Below are 13987 nucleotides of genomic sequence, written 5' to 3'. Positions count from 1 at the left end.
GTCCAAGAGGAGCAATTTAATGACAAAAAGGCTAGGAGAAAGGTGACTTGGTTCTCCATACCTTGCTGTAGGAACTGCCTTTCTGAAGTTTTAAATGGAGAACTCGGGAACATGAAAACCACTTGCTGCAGGTGGAGGAACGTACTTAAAACTGTACTACTCCTCACAGCCAAGGCAGAGGTTTGCAGGCAAGATCCCTCTGCATCAGGCAGTGCAAATGGGATATTTACTCCCACTGCCAAGCAGCAGTTTATAATTAGCCCTGCCTGGAGTCTCATGAAATTAAATCCCACACAGTTGGTTTCAAACCCTGTTCCTCCTATAATCACCCACCTATTGATGCTGCTTTTCAAGTTTAGTTTCTCTACAGAGCAAGAGAAAACAAAAACCTTTGCATAAAGTTCTCTTCAGAATAATGAAGCCCCTTCCTGCCTAAAATAAATATGGCCCAAACACAAATAACAACTGTAAATCAGCCAAAAAAACCAGAAGATTTTTTTTTTACATCTGGGGAGTGTCTGCTTTCTGCACATCTGGAGCATTCACTAATGTATCTGATGGGAATAAAGTCAGCTAAGCCTCCATTGCAACCAATAAAAAGATTTATTTCCTCTTCAAAAAGATGCATAAGACTACCCTAATAACTATCTTTTTTTTTTTTTTACAGTGATCCAAAAGGTACTTCCCTGAAAAGTTACTTTATTTGCACCAGTCTTGAAAATACAGTGCAGAAGAAGTTAGGCAATTATGTGGCCTAGTCTTTTTCTGATCTGACTGCTAGAAAATAGGTTTTAGATTAATCTCTTGATTTATTTTTATATTTGAATTACTAAGTATTCCTTCCACCCAAAAGTAGCAATTTAATATTTTAAATAAAGAAGGAAAAAAGCCTAGAAGGTCACATTTTGACTCAAGACTATTTACTTAAATAACTATAGTCATGTTTTTTAACAGAACATAGTAAAACAAACCATTTTCTGGGGAAGTAAAACATATTTTGAAGCACAGTTTGGGGAATTTTGTTTTGTCCAAAAGTTTCCCATGCACTGGGCAACTTTTGTTGCCCCTCTGAGTGGCAGAAAGTAGAAAAATACAATGGGGCTCTAAACATTAGCTATAAGCAGAGTTTTCCAGGGAGGATGTGAGGTAGGAATAAGAGGACAGAAGAAATAGCTCTTTTTTAGAGCCAAGTCAACCACGAAGGCAGAGAATTAACATGATGGCAACAGTCCTACCAAACGCTGAGCTGCTTATCCAGAAACGGGAAGGTGTAAAAGGGAACTACGCAATAGTTACAAATGGTCTAAGGACTCCTGTGAGTCCCTTCAATCAAGTAGTTAAGACAAAAGAAAACAAGTGTCACCCCACACCTGGGGCCACTGCTGCCGCTGCCTTCTCTCAACACAGCACCTACAGAATCCAGCCCTGTCCTTCTACCCCCAGGGCAGGCAAGGAGCACCCCCTGCCCCTCTTTCCAAGTCTCAGGTGCTGGCACAATCACCATTCCCCCAGGGAGGCTCATGGAGCAGGCACAACAGGCCAAGACACCTCTGCTCTCCATCATTGCATCTTCAGAAACTTGTGCCAGGGCTGGACCAGGAGCTCTGAAGCAGTATTAGAAAACCCTGTTCTCAAATCTCACCAAGATCAAGCAGGCAGTGTGCACCTACTTCACATTCAGCCACTTTTGAGATTCTGTCTTGGCATAAGAAATGTCAGTAGTTAATTTTTTATAAGCCGAAGAAACCAAAATCCTTTAAGAACATATTGCTCACAGTCTACAGCTGCAAAGATTAAGCTGCTTGATAGACAGGACTTTAGGCTTTCACAAAGCTGTCAAGCCTTGCAGCTACTACTCACATAGCCATAACCAGGTGCATTCTTACCACAAGGCTCGCATTTACTCTGTTATGAAAGTTCCGTTCCCTAACTTTTACATCAGTCAGTCTTTCTAGCATGAAACTCTATTAACTTTGTTAATATATATTAGTTCACATTATACATTGCAATGTAGTGAGGTAGCGGAATTTTACTGGAGACTTTGGTATTGTTCATGCTAAGGAAAAGAAACCAAAGGACAGTTCAGCCCTGTAAAGGACTTAGTTTCTTGGAAGCTTAGAGCTGTCCATAAAAGATACCCCTGGACAACCAAGATAATGCCAGCATCCTAGCCCTTCTAACACCTCTTCGAAACCCTCTCAGTGTCGGCTGGCATCATAGGTAAGTAATTATAGGAACACTGACTCCAGGGATGTCTGGATCAATAGACAAGCAGCAAGAATGTTGCAGAAATATAGTTGCTTTGCAAAGTTTTACTATGATTAGTGATTAGTAGTGTGGGTGTTAGTGATTAGTCAAATCATGTTGTACCCGAACATTTGAAGGGTATAAGAACCCTGTGTAAAACCACATTCAGGGTGCCCCAATTTGGCTGGGACACTTCACATGTACGAATAAACATTCACCCTTCTAATTCTGTATTTTGGTCCTAGCCTCTCGCTAGCAGACATCTAGCAATAGCAATACCTTCAGCAGTTCTTGGCAAGAACCTTTCCACAGTTGACTGACATCTGTGAAACCTCTTGCTCTGTAGCGTGTACTTCAAAACAGCGGGCAAATCACAAGGTGTCAAAACTATACTTTGAAAACAGTGGAGCAATATACACCCTGGCAGAAGTATTTTCAGGGCAACTATGTGATCTCTTGAGCCATGACTTCAAGAGTTGCATGCTTTTTTTGCTCATCCCAATATTCAGTAAAACATTTTACACAGTAATAAACAGATGTAGACCGGAGGCTTTCCTCCCCACCAAACAGTCAAGAATCACCAGCATTTTATTTTGTCTGCATCCTTATTTGCTCATACTCTGCACCTCTGGTAGCCTCTTGGATTGGGGCAGGAAGGGACGGAAGGAAGAACAGTCCCAGAGGGGGCTCAGAAGAAAAGGGAAGTGCAGCAGCGAGGATCAGCTATAGAAAGGTTAGGGAGGTCTGTGCTAGATGAAAGATGGTAGAATTTTAGCATAAGGAAGAAGGAGGTATTAAGAAACCAAAATTTGTGATCTGGCAGCCAGTGGAGTAAAAGCTCCAAAAATTCAACAGTTACAGTGGTAAATAATCCTCACTCTGACAAGGAAAAAAAATTTAAATTATAACTTATAATGAACAAGTAAATCGAACTTGGCCTTCCATTTAGAAATTCCTTCTTTAAACAAAATTTAGTTGAAATATACACTTGCAATGCGCACAGAACTAAGTCAAGAATACTCTTATTTTTATAGCATGATGGCTCATAGTAAGCAGGACTGTTTTATGTCTGCTGGTACTTGTAAGCTGACAATTTCATTTCATAGCCTGTTTCTTTTACCTTCTTCACCAGAAGTCTTACCAGTTCAAAGCAATTTGTATACTAATAGCAAAATTCAAACAAAATCTGTAATCTAGCCAGAAACATTAACTGAACAGTAAAATTGACTTTGGTTTCCCAGACTCCTTCTCATCGTGGCTTGTTCAGCTGTGGCTAAAGGGATTTTTCAGTCTTTTCAATCTGCACACTTGAAAATAGCTACTACAGCTTTTGCTAAAAGCAAGAAGAGGAAGACTTTGGGTTTTACAGTAAGGATTTCCTGTGAGGACGGCGGGGGTAGAGAAAATCAGACACAGCACAGTGGTTTGCAATGATTCAACTCGCATTTTAAGCCATTCCTCTGAGACTGAATCACTTCTAGCGCTAGTCGACTCATTTTATAACAAAACTTATTGTTCTGCTCAAACTTCTAACACTGACATGTTTCAGTAGCACCAATGACACTTTTCTTTCTGCAAGTATTTACTATTAAGGGATTAATTGAGACAGGCTTGCATTAAGTGACAATTCAGCAAGCCAGGATTTCACAGCCCGTGCTCCACTGCACCACACCAGCATTGGTTTGGACACGTGCAGACTCGCTTCAGCCACAGAACGTGTGACGTGACAGCAGCCTGCTTCTCTGGGCGACGGGGAACACTAGAGGAGAAGGCTCATTTTTTCTACTTCAGTGAACTTTGTATCATGGAAAATTACTACCTAAAAAAATATTTCTGAAGGACAGCCATGCACACAGAGATACTGCATGCACCCAGGTCAATGTGACTAGTTTTAGTTGCCCAAACTAGACAGATAAAAAACTAAATAGATTAGTTAGAATCCAACTGAGTGGCAGCCACAGATAGATGACAAACCAGAAATGTGGCATAGGTTTTGTCAGGTGAGGGTTTACCTTTTGTTTCTCATCAAAAAAAGGATTTTTTTTTTTACTTCCCATCCTTCATTATTGTTACTTGAGGAACAAGATAAATCTTCCCCTTTGTACCAAGGCTACGTTCTTAGTCGTTCCAACATGTTCATGTGCTCAGCGAAGTATCTGTGACGTGTTCACAGTGAAACCTTCAGCATTTTTAGTTCAAGTGCCTCTTGTGAAAGTACTTCTATTCTGCTATATTTAGACAAAAACTTTTATCAAGAATTCTCTACATCCACCCTAAGAAATAGTTTTGCCATCTCCACTCTGATTCTGTACCACCTTCTAATGCAAACTGGATTTTATCTTCTAGTGTTATCACTTGCAGGCAGCCATTACACATGCCAGACATTAGCCTGCACTATGAATTTACTCACTTTGTAGAACACCACAGGAAAGCAACAGGAATGGATGGAAAAACTATCCTCAGGACAGGTGAGAGTTAGTTGCAAGCTGAAGGGAGGCATGCCTGGGTATAGGACTGGCAGTGGAGACAGTGACAAAGATGCTGTGGCAACATCCAAGGGAAAGGAGTAGAAGAAGCAGTGGGCAGGGAAGAGGAAAAAGGAGAAAGAGAGGTTTGGATGAACATAAGTTGTCAGCTCGCTACAGCCACAATCTTCAGAATCACAGCTCTTGCCTGAAGTTTTTTGGGGGAAAGGTCCACACCTTAGCACAGTATAGAGCTGGCCTTTACAGAAGGCCAAAATAGCAAAAAGGAAAGCTGCAAGTTTTTGTAAAAAGGGGTAGGGGGAGGAATGTCATAAATCAGATTGCAAACTTGCTGGCTAAGACAAGCAGGGACAGCTCTGGTCTGGAGAAGTGATCTCTGTATAACCATTTGCAACATTTGGGGAAGGAGAGGGCAGGGAACAGTTGGCGAGGCAAATACTGAATCCCGGATTCAATCACAAGATTCCTGGCATCCAGAATGTATTGAGAAACACAGAGGCAGGCAGAGATTTCTGGCATCAAAGAGGGAGAATACAGACAGGCACAGTTAGCTGGAGGCAAGGGAAGAAACAGAAGACTGAAAGAAAGACAGAAATGTAGAAAAAGCTAGGCTTATCCAAAAGCTTTCCACATAGGCTTCCCCAAACTCTTCCCCGAAACCTTATCCTGAAACTTGTTTCTAAATTTAACAAGGACTTGTGTGCCTCCTGAGCTGTTTGTTTTGTCCAACAATAGCATCAGCTCTAATCAAAACTGTATCCTACCCAACACATTTGCCTCACTTATTTTGAATTCACCACATCACACTACTACTATCACCACCAGCCCCTCCCTTCTTCACACAGGTTCAATATTTTCCTCCAAATCATAGGAAAGAAACAAGTGATGGTAAAATATAAGCCTAAACACTGTAAGTCCATTTTTTTTCTGGATAGAAAAGGTTTAGAGTGTAGTGTTTTTGTGGCAGTAATAAAAACAGTAATATTGCCAATATTGCAAAGTATAACCAGACTTGCAGAATCGGCTGTCCTGGAAATACCAGAGTTTAACAAATGTTTCACTTTATTTTTCCTTCAAAATATGGGACTTCTTCACAAACAGAAAAGATGCAAGCAATTTTCTGCGATTACACAAAAAAGCATGCAAAGACAGTTTTACAATTAAAATCTGATTTTTACCAATGACAGTTTTATCAATGAAATTGATGGGTGTTTAATCAAAAAGAACTTCTACGTCATGGAAAGATTAACTGGTATGCCAAGTCATAACATTTACCTGATGAAAGAACAACTGCTATCCTAAAAATAAAGTTTGATTGTACCTAGATAAAAACGCATTGGCTCAAACTTCAATCAGCTTTGTGGATACTTCACACACATCAAGAAATGAATACCATTTCTTGTGAAAAATTTTGAAGAAACAAAGAGATCCAGTGAGAGTTTTACAAGACTCGAGCTATGAGGAAAGTAGGGCGGAATTCACATCTGCAGTTAATTAACAGTTACCTCAGTCAATAGGTTTTTCTTTTACAGTTAAAGATGCCTTTTCTTAGTTGTTTATAGTATGCGGACTCTTCACAGCTGACTGAAATCTGTATAAAGGAAACCATTTGTTATACAGCCAATGATGTTGTGTGATGAGACCTGACTTAAAAAGTAAATGTTTTCTTTTAAAACGATCCTTTTCCCAAAACGTGCTAGGATGATTCCTGCATTTGACATGTTAATTATGGATTTTAAAGGAACTGTTCTGTATTTAGAAAAATGGTTCTATATTTAGAAAAACTATTGTAAACAGGCATTATGCCACAAAGTACTAAGCTCTTGGACTGTCACAGGAATTTGCCTTATGACTTTTTGGAATTCTTCACAGAAAATCTTCTGGATCCTATTGTTCTGAGCTCCCCAGTCACATCAAATGCAGAGACTAAACCAATTGAAAGGGAGTTTTTGATGAGTATCACTGAGGCAGTTTTTATTTTCAAGATAAGAAAAACATGCTTTCCTGCAACAAGCAGGGAAATCCTTCGCAGACTAGAATTTGCAAGCATATAGAGAGAGCAAGACCTTTCTTTTAATGAAAAAGCAAACTAAAACTAGTTTTTATGATACCAAGCAACCTTACAAACATGAGCTTTTGCACTATTGATCCCAATTCTGCAGCAAAGCTGACTCAGCACTGTTGCTGCCACTATGTCCTTTTGCAAGGCGGCACAGGGACCCCTGCAGCAGCCAGTAAGGTATGGACAGACAGGCAAAGGGCAAGACACACATGGTGGAACACTGTTTCTCTGTATTGGGAATAACTTGCAGGGCCTGGGTAGCAGGGGCTGATAACACCTGTTGACCAAGGAATAACCTACTATGTACCATGCTGGAGGGAACGTGTTGAAGCATTCATATCAAGGCCAAGGATAATACCAAGATTCCAGCAGTATGGTAAATCTTGGGGGAAAAATGCTTGGAAAGGATTGGAACTCTGCATGCCCCTGTCCTAGATCCTGGGACTTACCCATGTTCCTGAACAGAAAAGGAAGGGGTAATGACCGAGTTGAAGGGAAGGCCCTTCAGAAATGCAGCATCGCCAGCTGAGGAGCTGTGAGCCCAGGGCAGAGTTGGGGTTTGATTCAACAGCTGCCTTCTCCTGCCCCAGCCTCCAGACCACATATTGTTCTGACAACCAATCTGAATTCACTGCATTGGGGGGGACCTGCTGCTAGCCTGGCAGCATATGCAGATAGCCAAATTTATTGGGCTGTCTGGGTAAAGTGGCCGGGCACCATCTGGCCCCACCTACATTATGCCCTAATGGATCCTGGTGCTCAATGCACCTTATTGCCCTTGTGTAGCAGTGATGAATGAGTAGTTATTCAGAGCAAGAGAAGACACATGCCTACCTCTCTTGGAAGGGAGCCTCAGTTTGAATAGACAAGATTGGTAGCCCCTACCTGTTGCCACCACCCCTACTGTCCCTGCCCTCCTTGGGCTTGACTATCTTGACCACTGCAGATGGACAGACGAGACAGAAAGGCATGGGGCTTTTGGTATAGGCAGCGTGCTTTGTACAGGGGGGAACCAGCTACAGTACTCTTACTGACTCCAACTGTGTTGCATGCACTCAGATAGACCCAGTTGTTCTTCCCTTAGCAACCCAAATACCTTGCTGAAAGAGGTATTGAACTGATTAAGGGACTGCTAGTGAGATTTAAAAAGTGATTAGTAATTGATTCCCTGGGGGGATACAAGGGGAGGGGAGCTCTCAAACACATTTACTTTACAATAGTCATGTTCAGCCTGTCCAGAAGTGTACCGGTGAATGGCAGTTAACAACAGACATCAGGGCTTTGAATGGCATAGCTGCTGCATTAGCAGCTGTAGTTCCAGGCATGCTGCAGCTCTTGCATGAGGCAGAAGCCAAAGAATATACCTGGTACGTTACAACTGATGTTGCAAACACTTTCTTTTCAATACCTCTGGCTGAAGAAGCAAGACCTCAATTGCCTTCACTTGCAATGGTGCGCAGTATGTCTGGAACTGGCTGTTGCAAGAGGTGGAAACACAGCCCAACCATCTGCCATGGCATCATCCACAAAACCTTAAAGCAACATACCTCTAGAGAACTTTCCCACTGCATTGATGATGTATTGATTAGAGGAAAAACTCTCAGGCAACAGGTAATCTTTATCTTTCCCAGCTTGAAATTATTAGTCCATGGCCAGCAAATCAACAGTATGAGGAAGACTGAACTCCTCTGGCTATAAAACGTCCCAGCATATGATGAGTTATATGCTGAAAATAACCAATGAAGTTTGTTTACTGACAGATCCTGTAAAATCACAGCAGGAAACTGGGCTCCAAGCAGCTTGGAGCCCCTCCACAAGGGAGGCTGCCACCTGAAAAGGGACAAGAGGCTGCCATCAGTTTGCAGAAGTAATGGCCTTCGAAGTCGCCTTGGAAGATCCTCAGGATCATCAGTGGCCCTGGGTATACATATACACAGACTCCTGAGTGATCATTAATGTGGTGCGGAAATGGCTCAAAGATTGGAATCGTGATAACCAGCAACAACGAGGAAAACCACTTTCAGCAGTAGAAGAATGGAACGTGTACAACAGCTACTTGGAGAAACATCTACTTGAATTCACGGTGTTAATGCGCATTATATGAAATTCAAAGGCACTCAGAGAAACATAATAACCAAGCTGACCAGTTAGCTTAACTTGTCAGCATAGATTTAGGGTGTGAGCATAAAGGAAAGCTATTTTTAGCCAGGTGGGTCCATGACTGCTGCTTATGTTCTGGGGCAGAGAACACAGCTTAGACTTGTCTCAGGAAGCCATTGTGCAAGCAACTAGGCAGTGTGAGATCTGTGGAATAATACGACACACATGGAAAGTATGAATGATGAACCCATATGTGTGACGGCAGAAAGGGAAATTTGGAGAAGCCTAGCAAGTACATCGGCCTCCTTCTCTCCAGCAACACCAGCAGGTGATGTGCCCTCACAGTAGCAAAGCTAGCAATGGGTTGCTAAAAGCTTTTCTACTTGGAAAGAAAATGTAGGCAGCACCTTAGATGGAACAAACTTATTTGTTGGCATGACGGAATGCAGCCTTAGCTAGACTCAGATAGTAGCAGTCATTTCAAAACCACAGCTGTCCAAAAATGAGGTGAAGATTGTTGAGCAGAGCGGGTCTATCATGTTCCTTCTAATCCCCAGGCATCTGGAAAGGTAGAACGGTACAATGGCTTACTTGAAACTGCACTCCAGGGAAAGGCAATCTCACCTCTACAAAGCTGCAGGGGTATGAATATGAAAGTAGTAACTTGTCATAGCAGCCCCACAAAAAATCATATAACCCAAGTTCAGGTGGGTGACAAAGTACCAGACAGATCTGAGGACACCAGAATTGAGACACAAGTTTGTGTCTATCCTCCTGCAGCAACTGAAATCCCTAAGAAAGGAGTCCTTATCACTTGAGAACGAGGAATTACCTACTAGGTGGCCTTTGGAAAAGTTATAATGAAATTAAATATGTGCTGTTATATATGATAAATAATCTTATTTTACTTCATAAGCTATTCCATGAGTTTTGGAGACACAAGATGTATGTCTTTGCAGATAAGATGCATGCCCAAGCAGTTCCTAGGTGTTCATTGCTCAAGAATGTACGGGGCATGAACTGGGCAGTGTTTCAGCCGCAGAGGGCTGCAGGGTGCCCTGTCTGGGAAGAGGCCATGAACTGCCCCGTGCTGCTTACAGTCACGTCACGTTGGCACTGACACCAATGGCATGCACCAAACCTTCAACTGGTCAGAGGAGCACAGAGTATTCCTGCTTGAACACACATAAGAAAAAGCATCAACCAGCAGGGACAGGAGACACATCAGGCTACGGTCCAAGAGACTCACAGAAGGAAAGACTGCAGAGGAAACATGAGGGTGGGTGGAGATGTGCTCTGGGCAGGAGAGGTTCCATGCCTACAGGGTACGACCCTGAGGGCCTGCAGCTATGAGCCATCCACACCAGGGCAAGGACATAAGAGAAAGAAACCATCCAGGGAAGCTGAGATTGGGTGTGTAGGGGTGTTTGACTTCAGTTGAAAGTAGGGAAGGGAGAGGACTTAGGGTTTTGATTTTCTTTCTCTCAATTCCCAAATCCATGATTAGAAGTTTGTGTTAACTGACTGTAAGCTACTTTAAGTAAAAGTTCCCCGAGCTGAGACCATTTTGCTCATAACATTCTCTCAAAACACTTTTACTAGACTCCAAAGAGCAGATTCCTGTGCCAAAGCATGGAAAAGCAGTTTGGTTAAAATAAAGAGGCTTGCCCCTGGCAAGATGATCTTCACTAATGAAGATTACTATTATTACTGCATTTCACTAACACAGCTGTCACCTGATGAAATACAAGATGATTGCAGTGAGAGGTTAAAGACAGCAAGAGTTAAAGCAGAGAACTTTCTCAATTGCCAGCGATCCCATCACATGCAGCAGAGTAACAACAGGAAAATACTGAAATTGGTCTTGGCTGAATGGCAGTAGGCTGAGTCACGCTTAACTCTCGCCAAGTTAAATCACTGTAACCATGGAAAGCTTAAGGGTTGTTGTTGCAGTGATGTCATTTTGATGTACCAGTGCAGTGGCCATTTTATATAAATAAAAACATATAAAAAAACCCCTCTTACCCATTTCAAATTAGAGGAAACAGAAAGATGGAGAAAAATGTGCTGCACTTTTCAAGTTCATGCTGCCATGTATGCACACTAGGACTGCTACTAAAATTGTTCAACAGAAAGAAAGTTGTGTGGTGGCTGTTTTTTTTTAAATCAGATTTAAAAGGCAAACAACTGTTGGCCAGCTGTGTTAGGACAAGGGGAAATGGTTTTAAACTAGAACAGGGTAGGTTCAGGCTAGAGGTAAGGAAGAAATTTTTTACAATGAGAGTGGTAAAACACTGGAACAGGTTGCCCAGAGAGGTAGTGGAGGCCCCATCCCTGGAAACATTCAAGGCCAGGTTGGATGGGGCTCTGAGCAACCTGATCTAGTTAGCAGTGTCCCTGCTCACTGCAGGGGGGTTGGACTAGATGACCACTAGTGGTCCCTTCCAACCCAAACATTCTATGATTCTATGATTCTATGAACTCCAGAGCCCACAAAGCAGATATCAGCCTCCAGGACTCCCTGAGCTACCTCCCCGCCCCAGCTGAAAGCTCCATCTACTACATTACAGAGAGGCTCATTTCACCATCTTTCATCCAACTAGTCATTTTTCTCAACGCTGACTTGCCTCAACAAGAAGTCAGGGACACAAGTGTTTCCTTCCCTTTGCTCATAGCCCTGTAATTACAGCAGACTTACGAATAAGGGAGCTCTCAGTTTGTAATTCACCTTAGGCTACTGATCTTACAACATAGATACCTCAGCTTCCAGCATGTATTTTGCTCACCTCCCGGTGTTCACTACCACAACTTTTTTCTTGCAGCAACTGTGTTTCAATCAACACGCTCTACTCAATTCTTTTGCCGAAGATATAATCCTGAGTCCAAACTCAAGATCCTCGGTAAGCAGAGAGCTTTTTATCCCCTGATCTTTCTACAGCAGATAAGGGAAACTTTTGAGCTTTGCGTCTGCGTTCAGCAGTTTTCTGCCACTCATCATGTATGGATTTTTTTGTTTAATTCTCCTTCTGCTGTGCTCTTCATATAAATTGTACAGCAGATCTGCTGCCTAATACTTCTTTTTTTTATTGTTTCTTGAAAACCAGATGCCTAAGATTAGATGCTGGGCTAACCTGGTGGTTTTGCAGATATAAGATGGCCGAGCCGATCTCCCAGCCAGCCAAAGCAGGAAGCCATGGCCCCCACCTCATTTCCACTCTCCCATGCTGGGCCCTGACACTCCCTTGCGCTGGCTCCGACACCCATCAGACGCTCTGCAGAGCAGCTCAATGCACCAGATGAGTCACTTGCTGACTTATCAAGCTGAATCATCTCAGTACGAGCCCTGATGGGCACGAGACCAAACTCAGGAGGAAAGAAATTGAAAGATCCCACTCCTCAGCAGGGGCAAGCTGTTTCATATATATATATACATATATATATATGGACTGCCTATAGGAAATGATGATACAAAACCTCCCATTTGACCTTCCTCTGAATCCAGCTCCAATGATATCTACATTCCAGCTTTGCCTGACTTGCAGAGCTCATACTTGGCAAATGAGACAACACACATATATGTGAGACAACACTTAATACCAGTTTCGAGGTTAAAATTGCAAGCTCTTTTTCTAAGCAAGCTCAAATAACAAAGTTCACCCTTGCTTAATAATACATTCAAATCCTCATGATACGTTGAATATTGTTTTAACACTAACAGCTTTCACGTGCCTAAAATGCGTGAGCCCATAAGAAGTCCTCTGTCCTGAGGCACAGACCGGCCCAATTCAGCTGCGAAAGCAAGCAGGCCCAGTAAAACCAGTCACCTCCTAACCATCGCACAACAGCTGAACTGCTTATAAGGTAAGATCCTAAACTTCCTAAGGCAGTTCTGCAAATTCAGGCTACAGATAGCCTACCAACAGTGACATTAAAGTTTTCAAAAGCATGTTATTCAGGTTTTGCCTTTATTTTATTTAGGATTGCACCACCACAAATCTGAAATTCCTCTGAAGGGCCTCACCCTCCCCAGGCTGACATTCTCAACAGTTCTAGAATTCTTACACATTTTGTTTAAGGAAAAAGTGTCCAACCTAATTGTAACCTATCTACTTTGTTCTTATTATCTGCATTAACCAGTACCCAGGTAAATTAACCAGCTTTTTAAGAGCAATCCATTAAAAATGTAGCAACGTTTTCCTCGGAATTCAAACCAAAACCCCCGAGGGCAGTTTTTTATGCACGTTCCCTTGGGTGAAGCAGAAACCAGGCAGACTCTCTTCGCCTCCAGACTTCTTAGCAGAAAGTTTAAAAAGACTATTTTTGAGTGACTCCAAATACTTCCACATCTCAAGAGCATCACACCAAAGATCTAGCTGTCCATGACCATGAGGACTGCTTGCAGAGAGCAAGTTTTCCACCTAAGTAGTAAGATGATACCTAAATGTTAGCAGCCTGAATCATGTCAGTTTTAAAGGTGGTTACTGTAAAATTGCACTATTTTTCTAAGAGCTCAGCTTTGCTAAACCTAGCAGGTAAGACCACAATAAGGCCACAGCAGGAAGAGCTGAACTCAGTCAGGCTGGATGCCAAACTGCTTATCTGGCATTACCTACAGCTTCCAGTCGAAGCTAGGAACAGGTATTTTTCCCTCCCTCTTACAGTGAAGAGATAGATATTTAAGTTTTGAAGCATTACTTTTACAAAGCACCTGAAAGAAAATACCTAGGCATAGCATCGAGTACACTTATTACCACAGTAAAAAAAAAAAAAAATAGTTTCTTAGAAATAAGTCATATAAATGGGGAATGGCAGTTTGCACTGCATAGTCCAGTTTAGAAGCCTTCCTCCTGAAAAACACTTGTTTTTGGGAACTTTGCTACTCTTCTCCCCTGCCTAAAATGTTTCCTGATACCAAATACCAATGTGCTACGACATACACACCGTTCTGATCGGGATTCAAGAAAATCGTCCCTGACACGCACTGAAGCCCTGAGAAACTTCTCAGAAAATACACCGGTGTGTTTTACCCTGCCGTTTTACCATAGCCTTTTTTTGAAAAAAAAAAAAAAAAAAAAATTTTTTTTTGGGGAGA

The sequence above is a fragment of the Egretta garzetta genome, unplaced genomic scaffold, assembly GCF_000687185.1.
Source record: "Egretta garzetta isolate BGI_Z169 unplaced genomic scaffold, ASM68718v1 scaffold125, whole genome shotgun sequence".
Classification (NCBI taxonomy): domain Eukaryota; kingdom Metazoa; phylum Chordata; class Aves; order Pelecaniformes; family Ardeidae; genus Egretta; species Egretta garzetta.
Note: the sequence above shows the minus strand (reverse complement) of the source record.